Here is an 8,789-nt window from a genome sequence, read left to right as displayed (position 1 = left end):
TAATATTATCTTCCCATCTACGTCTCGGCCTCCCCAAAGTTTTTTTTTCCCTCCAGCCTCCCACTCTATATGCATTTCTGGATTTGCCCATACGTGCTACATGCCCTGCCCATCTCAAACGTCTGGATTTAATGTTCCTAATTATGTCAGGTGAAGAATACAATACGTGCAGTTCTGTGTTGTGTAACTTTCTCCATTCTCCTGTAACTTCAACCCTCTTAGCCCCAAATATTTTCCTAAGCACCTTATTCTCAAACACCCTTGACTCCTACTACTACTACTACTACTACTACTACTACTACTACTAATAATAATAATAATAATAATAATAATAATAATAATAATAATAATATACATAATATGCAGGGACTCTAGCTTGCATGACTGACTGTCTGAGAAACAACTACTCACATAACAGGGAATAAAGTCAACAGAAATTAGATATGTATGATAATACTTTATTACCTTATATGTACATTTCTTCCATAAGTAATAAACACTACTTGTGATTGATGGATTTAATTCTTTTCTAAGACCGTAAAAAGACTATTATTATTATTATTATTATTATTATTATTATTATTATTATTATTATTATTACCGTTTTTATTTTTATATGAATGTTTTAAAATGCTAAAACGAACTGTCAGATATATCAAACACTAGGATAAAGGGGAGGGGGGCATACCAACATACCAACACTCCACGCAACTTAGTTCATACATTTTATCTTCTTTGTTCCTGCAATATTTTGTCTGAATGTATATAATATTTAAATTGACATCACTAACAGGGACTGAATCTTAACAATATGACTAGACAATGTTTCTTAAGTGTGAATGACTAGTGTTGTTCTGGGCAGCTAAAAAGTCGTGTCTCCATGAACTAAGTCTCATGAAGGAAAAAATCACTCAACACATCAATACTATTTATAATCAATTTTTATTTAACGAATTTCATTTTTTACATTCAATTTCATCTTATATATATATTTATTTGTAGAATTAAAGTCAATATTTGTATTTATCACTTCCAGATAGTTCTATATGAAAAAATCTTTGCAAAATATAGTATTAAACTGGTTGAAATAAAAAAAAACTTTATTTGGAACAACTGGATAATACGCACGGCAGACCAATATCGATAGTCGACTCTACTCGCTGGCCACTAGTCACCGGGCCGTACCGAGCCGTATCAAACAAAATATAATCGAAATGGTGGTAGTCAAATTCGCGACTATATTCTTAAATAATTCACTCCATTAGTCTAGTTCAAGGTTTTATGTAGTACAACGGCGGTTTTTTGAATGCATTAAAAGAAAATGAAGATGTAATAAGATAATAAACTAGGTTATCACAAGGAAATTAACAGGAAAAAAGGTGTGTTTCACGGAATACAATTAAAATGACGGAAAGTAAATTTCCGGTTAATGTTCGCCAAAGCGTAAAGTACGTAATTATGACGGCGTTGCTGTTTTATTTCTGGCCTATCGAAAAATACCTAGCCTTTTACGAAAAAAATTTAAGGACCATGAAATTATTCACCGCTTTCATTATAGGCCTATTATTTTTTAACAATATTACGAATCAAAAACTGTCATATTATATAATTTTAACTACTACATGGACGAATCAAATCAAGCTAACCTAACCTAACCAAAGCTAACCAAAGCTAACCTAACCTAACCAAAGCTAAGCTAACCTAACCAAAACTAATCTAACCTAACCAACGCTAATCTAACCTAACCAAAGCTAATCTAATCTAATCTAACCTAACCTAAGCTAACCTAACCTAATCTAAGCTAAGCTAACATAACATAACCTTCGTAAATGCAAGGCCTGTAACCGGAGCAAGAAGGGATCTCAATCATTTAATCTGCAAGTACACGCAAAAATAAATTCAAGTAAGGATCACGCTCCCACTGCATGAGAGGTCCGCGCATGCGCTACAGCAAAACTGTTTCTGTCCCGAGCCTCTCATCTAAGGCACTCGTCATAATTTACTCGCAATATTTACGCAAATACACATTGTCGCTAACAGTGGTGCTATCTCTCAATAATGTTCAGAACGAAGGAGGTAGACAGAGAGAGAAAAAATTTCTCCCGCCAACTACGCCACACACCAACGTCATGTTCTTATGTTGGTGACATTGTGTATTTACTTAAATTTGGTGGTAAACGTAACGGCACGGTTCAAAGTGGCCGTGCTAATTCTCCAGTATAGCGCTTTATTTGATTAAATTGGGGCTGCTACAATGGTACCCATGTGATGTGCACTATTGCCTTCCTTGTTTCGATACCTGTCTGTTCTCACAGAGCTTATATCTTTGTTGTCTCCACTGCCTTAGGTGTCGGTGATTTCATAATAATCTGTATTCTTATGTCATATTCTCTATCCAAAATTACTACAGTTCTTAATATCAACAGAAGTGTTATTTCTTTACAATTCAATTACTATGTAATATCTTAATATTTTCCTCAAAGTCAGTTGTTTCAGCTACCAGACATGATACAAATCATTCTAACAAATTACCTAAATGCTTCTGAAAAGTCTAGTGCCTATCCTAAATTAATATCACACTATCAAAAACAGGAATGTCTAAAATATTATCTAAAAATTCTTTAGGTGCCATGGAAATCTTACAAAGAATGGACAACATGCATTATAATACACTGTACTACTAATTCTACAATTTGGGACATCTGGCCGACATCTATGGCTGGCTGACCACTAGGATCCAGAATACAATGCAGAGGTTAACTTAAAAATTTTACAGTATGATTTATGGAGAGACTACAAAACAATGATAAATTTAAAAATAAAGTACAATTTGATTTCGGAGAAACATGAGATGAAAGTACAATGAAGAATAATGAAATGAAGTAATTAATATTGCGTAATGTTATACAAGTGATTGTGTAAAATGGATAATGAATCTCTCAGTATCATCAGACAAATTTTGTTAATGTCCTTATTAGAAAATTTAAGAGAAAGGAGAATGGTTTTGGTTAACTTAAATGAAGTTCCCCTAGCGCCAAAAAGAAGTCCTTTCACTTCCCATGTATTAGGGGAGGATTAGGTTAACTAGACCGGGTAGGTTAAGTGGTCCATGCTTTTAAATTTTGGCGGGAGTTGTTTTCTGTCCTATCCAATAGATGGCATAAGCAATTCTACAGTACAGACAACCTAAGCCTTCAAAAACAATTGAAGTGCAGAAGGCAACCTGTTTAGAGAGGCTTTGTTATTCAAGGAGGTTGGAAGTTTTTTCCCTGGTTTCATCACTGCTGAAGAAGAGTTACGGAAAAGTTCTTTACACCATATTAACCGTAAGTATTTACTCTTTAAAACAGATTATTTTGTTTTTAAAAATAGTTGTTTCATATGTATTTTGGGTAATTTCCTAGAAGACGGGCAAAATCCAACATGGCTGACGAAAACTACCAAAACGTTCTGCCAACTATGAAGTTCAAATGTCACCAGACATCACAAAATCAAAGATGGAAAATCGAACATATATTCATATTTTTAAAGAAGAACAAGCCCTTCAAAAAATGAAAATATGTTTAATTTTTCATCTTTGATTTTTATGGTGTTTGGTGGGATTCGAAGTTCATAGTTGGTAGTACTTTTCTGGCAGTTTTCGTCCGCACTTTACCCCCACAAATCACTAAAACATAAAACAAAACATAATAATTTATCATCTTATCAAATAAAATTCAATTCTCATCGACGTCTTCAACGACAATCTCTTCACTTCCAGTATAAATGACACCGGCTTTAAGATATTCTAAACTTAAACCATGCAGGCAACAAAGAACTAAACCAACACTTTGTCGTACAGTCAACTTTGCATAAATATACCACGTGTTTACACTAAATGAAATTCTCTTCGAACACTTATTACATCTTAACTTCTACAGAAAATTCAGTAAATAATTCCTTTAAACCACAGAAAAACAGTTTTCTTCTCAACATTCAACACAATCCTTCTTCACCAGCGAAAGAACTAAACCAAAATCGACACAAAATTTAATAGATACATTTCATAACACGGTTTCCTTCCTTTCCCTCTTACTTCAAAATTCCAACCTTGTGCACATAAAATAAATTATTGGCACTGAAAAGTGGCTTTTCGTAAGCATGATGATGCCCATTCGACAAATGCAGACAAATCTACAATGTAACACCACTCACGTCAAACAACAGAGAACAACAGGACAACGTCATTATCCATGAAAAATTAATGAAAATTCTAGAATAAATGATAACTATAACCAATCAAATCGAAAGAAAATCACAAAAATCAGAAAATGAGAAACTTTCAATAGCTTTAGCCATCAGACACAACATAACACCACTCACGTCAAACAACCAAGAACAACTGATAACGTCATTATCCATTCAAAATTAACGAAAATTCTAGAACAAATGACAACTATAACCAATAAAATTAAAAGAAAATCACGGCGACACCTAGTACAAAAACCTAGAACTAACATGTAAAAGTCACTAAAAGATCACTAACATTTAACTCTGAAATAAAGAAGTTGGTAATACTTACTATATTCAACCAAGTGCCCGTCTTCTATGAAATTACCGTATTTTAGAGGCAGACAAAGAAAGCATGTGCTATGTTAACTGGCCACCAAACTGGTTAGGTTATGTGGACCGGGCCAGTTAACCCCAATATAGTTTTCATATTATTGAAGTTAATTTTTTAATTTCTTTTTTAATAAGCTGAAGTGTAGGCAATTCTCTTATCTTATTTGCTGGTTAGTCAACTGTTCGAAGACAGGGCTGAACCTCACAAATGATACCAACAAGACACCACTTATGAGGCATTAAATTACTTATTAAATTCTGATTGAGATACACTTCTAATTCCAAACTTTAATTTCAGATGCCGCGTGTTCGAATGCGTACAACCAATCACCGGTCGTATTCAGTAGAAGATTTGAAAGTAGTGGTAACAGCCACCAAAGAAGGAATGAGTATTCGTGCAGCTTCTGCTCGATTTGACATCCCAAGGACGACGTTGAAACGTTTTGTCAGCAAATCTGTTGATGGATGTGAGGTAAATTTTAGGCCATCTAATGAACACAAAAAGGTGTTTACGCCAGCAGAAGAGCTGTCTCTGTGCTCCTACTTGAAGAAAGTTGCAGGTATGCACTATGGTTTGGCATTCACAGACACAAGGAAGTTGGCTTATGAATTTGCTGCGGCTAATAATAAGCAACTTTTGCCAAATTGGTCTGAAGAGAAAATGGCTGGGAAAGAATGGCTTCGTTCTTTTATGAAGAGGCACAAACTTTCTTTCAGGCAACCAGAGGCTACAAGCTTGAGCCGTGCAACCAGTTTTAACAAATTTAATGTAGACAAATTCTTTTCAAATTTGAAATCAACTTACGAAAAATTTGGATTTGGATCAGAGGATGTTTACAACCTCGATGAAACTGGTCTCACAACAGTGCAGAAGCCTGGAAAGGTAGTTTCCTCTTGTGGCCAGAAGCAAGTGGGTAAAATTACTTCTGCAGAGAGGGGCACTCTCGTAACTGTGTGTGCCATTATTGGGAGCACAGGAAAAGCAGTCCCTCCATTTTTTGTGTTCCCCTATGTGCATTTCCAGGACCATATGCCCCACCTGGAAGTAGAGGTGCAGCTCACACCTCTGAATGGATGACTGGAGACATATTTTTGTCTGTGTTAGAACATTTCATCAAACATGAAAGACCATGCAAGGAAAACCCAAGCTTCTCATATTAGATAATCACGAAAGCCATATATCAATAAGGGCTGTATCACTTGCAAAAGAAAATGATATAGTTTTATTAACAATACCACCCCATACTAGCCATAAGCTTCAGCCACTCGACGTAGCAGTTTATGGTCCATTCAAGTCATATTACAATAAAGCTTGTTACAGGTGGCTAATCAATCATTCTGGACAGACACTACGCATTTATGATGTAGCAGGCCTTGTGGGTGAAGCTTATCCATTTGCATTCACTCCTAACAATATCATCAAAGGATTTAAATCCACAGGGATAATGCCCTTTAATGACGAAACATTTGGTGAAGCTGATTTCCTGTGCTCATCTATGACAGACCGTCCTTTAGATCAAGTTCCTTCACCCAATCATGTCTCTGCTATCCATTTAGAGCCTTCAACCTCTTGTACCTCTGTTACTGATCCAGTTCCATCCACGTCTTCCACCTCTGTTACTGGTCCAGTGCCTTCAACTTCTTGCACCTCTCCTAATGATCCAATTCCTTCAACATCCTTTTCCTCTGATATTGATCCAGTTCTTTCATCTTCATGCACCTCTGCAAGTAATCCAGCTCCTTCACCTTCTAATGAAAAGCAATCTCAGACAGTGGAGAATTTTGTGTCACCTGAGATCTTGAAGCCATTTCCATAGTGTGGACCACGAAAAAGAGATGGTCGTGGTCGAAAGAAAGGAGAATCTCTCATTCTCACTAGTTCGCCCATCAAGGCTCGTCTGGAAGAAGAATTCCGTGTCAGAGAAGCAAAAAAGTTCAAGAATAGGAAAACTGCTAGACTGGCACTGGACTCGTCATCAGATGAAAGTGAGCAGTTGGTGTTAGATGACGCTGACTCTTCTTAGAATGAAGAATGTGAAGATGATGATGATTCTTACAAAATTGAAGCTGGTGACTTCATCATTGCTAAAGTTCATGGGGTGAGAAAAGAGTCTGGTCGCAACTTTATAGCAGTTGTGAAGGAGTCACTTCGTAGTGGTGTTCAAGTGACATTCTATAAGCAGCATTTGCCGCCAACTCGATTTTCTATTACTAATGAAAGTGCCTTTGTTGCCACTGCTGATGTTGTTACGAAACTTCCACGTCCTCTGAAGGACTTAAGACAAAGATATGGGGGCATGATTTATTTCAATATTGACTTGTATGAATACAGCCTTCGCTAGGACTCGTTTCTAGCTAAATATTTGATAAATTGATGTATGTTATGTTTTAATAATTAGTATTTTTCATAAAATGTGGTTTTAGAGTTCTTGCAATATGCATTGAAGTTGATATTAAATTTATTAAATTCATGTCCAATGATTTCACTACCCGGTCCACTTAACCTTACCAGTTCGGTTAACTGGTCATTTTTCAACTTGGTAAATAATTTCATTTTTCACAAAAAATTTGAGTACTATGGAGTCATTGCTCCCCATATTGTGTGGACAACACCTTACTTAAACTTCACAAGAAATTTAATGTAGGTAAGTTAAATATGTAATATTTGAGACTAATTTGAAAAAAAGTGGTCCAGTTAACCTAACGCTCCCCTAATATTCATTTTGTATCTCTCACTGAAGTGAGGAATACATGAATTTCATCCAAAGCGTGTGATGAATTAATGTAAGACTGCCAACAAGTAACAATTCCATATGGGTATCAACTTGTAAAATTCACATACAGTAAAAATTATGGGGCAGAAACATTATGACAAAATGAAGAGAAACACTGGAAGCATTTGATATGTGGATATGGGAAGTATGAACCATGTGAAATGGATAGAGAAAATAAGAAATGAAACTGATCAGGAAGGGAAAAAGAAATTGCTGAGAAGAAACTGCCTAATGAAGATACACTGAAAGGAATGGTATATGGATCGTATACGGAGATGAAGAGGGCACAAAACTCTGAGTGAACAAACGAACAAATGAATGAATGAATGAATACCATTCCTATCTGAAACGAAAATCACAAATTCATTTCAATCAGGCCATAACTGCTAACTATATTCCTGAAAATTTCCACCCATTTGCTATCAACATGCACTTTATTATAATTTAATAATAAATTTAACGTTTAAAAATATCGATAAAAATCGACATCCTAGGAACGAATTACGAGGGAATGAGATTTTTTTTTTTAAAATAACGTACAGAATTGTTCCTTGAAACACAGGGCGCCTGACAAACTCTAATGTTGAATTATGCAGTGTCAATGAAATGATCTGAAGACAAAAAACTGGCATTAATGAGTGATTTCATTTCGAAAGATGGTTTATTCCAACTTTCCACATAGCTGTCTATTTCGAGAAAAAATCTCATGCCAATGAACTTCACAAACAAATCAAGTGGCTTAAGTTTACACAAGAGAAATACATGCACGTTGGCAAACATGGCAACCTCCTGCTCTGCAGGTCCGCACGAACCTCAAGTACAACTCTACACGCGCCTCCTCTACCATGTAAGTTGTCACCTGTACTGTGGGGAGTGCTGCTTTACAATGGTGCGAGATATGTCAGCATGGCCTGCAACAATATAAAGTATAGGTAGAAATTAATCTCTTAACACAATAACATAAATTTAACTTAATAAATTATTAAATCCCATTACATTTCTTTGGACTTTAACAGAAATGCAGTGAAATTAAATATCAAATCACATTTTTCGATGTAACATCACATTTGTTTACAGACTCTGACATTGAAATCAACAGATGACACACTCTTAGGTGTACAGGTTAGATGTTAAATATGGTAACATGTAAAAGAGGATCGCCTCACTTACGGACAACAAAAGAGAGCTTCACAAGTGTTGCTGTAATTGTTTGGACCTTCCATCACATAAATTGGCAGCATCTTGGACATGACAAGGTGCCCTACTTCTGTCACTTATTCGCGTTTGCATCTATTACGCCTTTTTCTACTTTTCTTTAAATGCTACCTACGCTCATAGAGAATGTTGCGTAATATATTTTTAATGAATTCCAATGACGACCAGCGATAAATACAGGTAACTGAATACAACTAA

General features: G+C 35.6%; 2 long non-coding RNA genes across 2 annotated transcripts in view; one reads left to right on the top strand and one right to left on the bottom strand.

Moving 5' to 3' along the window:
• Positions 1-3,103: 3,103 nt before the first annotated feature.
• LOC138696042 (uncharacterized) lies at positions 3,104-7,037 on the top strand. Its single transcript, XR_011331221.1, has 2 exons — positions 3,104-3,392; positions 4,608-7,037. It is a non-coding gene; the product is annotated as an uncharacterized lncRNA (long non-coding RNA).
• LOC138696041 (uncharacterized) overlaps positions 6,942-8,789 on the bottom strand; it is a 44,612-nt gene continuing 42,764 nt past the window's right edge. The window contains exon 3 of the long non-coding RNA XR_011331220.1: positions 6,942-8,287. This is a non-coding gene — a long non-coding RNA (uncharacterized lncRNA). The remainder of the gene's footprint in view (positions 8,288-8,789) is intronic.

Source organism: Periplaneta americana, chromosome 3 (genome assembly GCF_040183065.1).
Source record: "Periplaneta americana isolate PAMFEO1 chromosome 3, P.americana_PAMFEO1_priV1, whole genome shotgun sequence".
In the NCBI taxonomy this organism is placed as follows: Eukaryota; Metazoa; Arthropoda; class Insecta; order Blattodea; family Blattidae; genus Periplaneta; species Periplaneta americana.
Note: the sequence above shows the minus strand (reverse complement) of the source record. Positions and strands in the feature narration are given on the sequence as shown.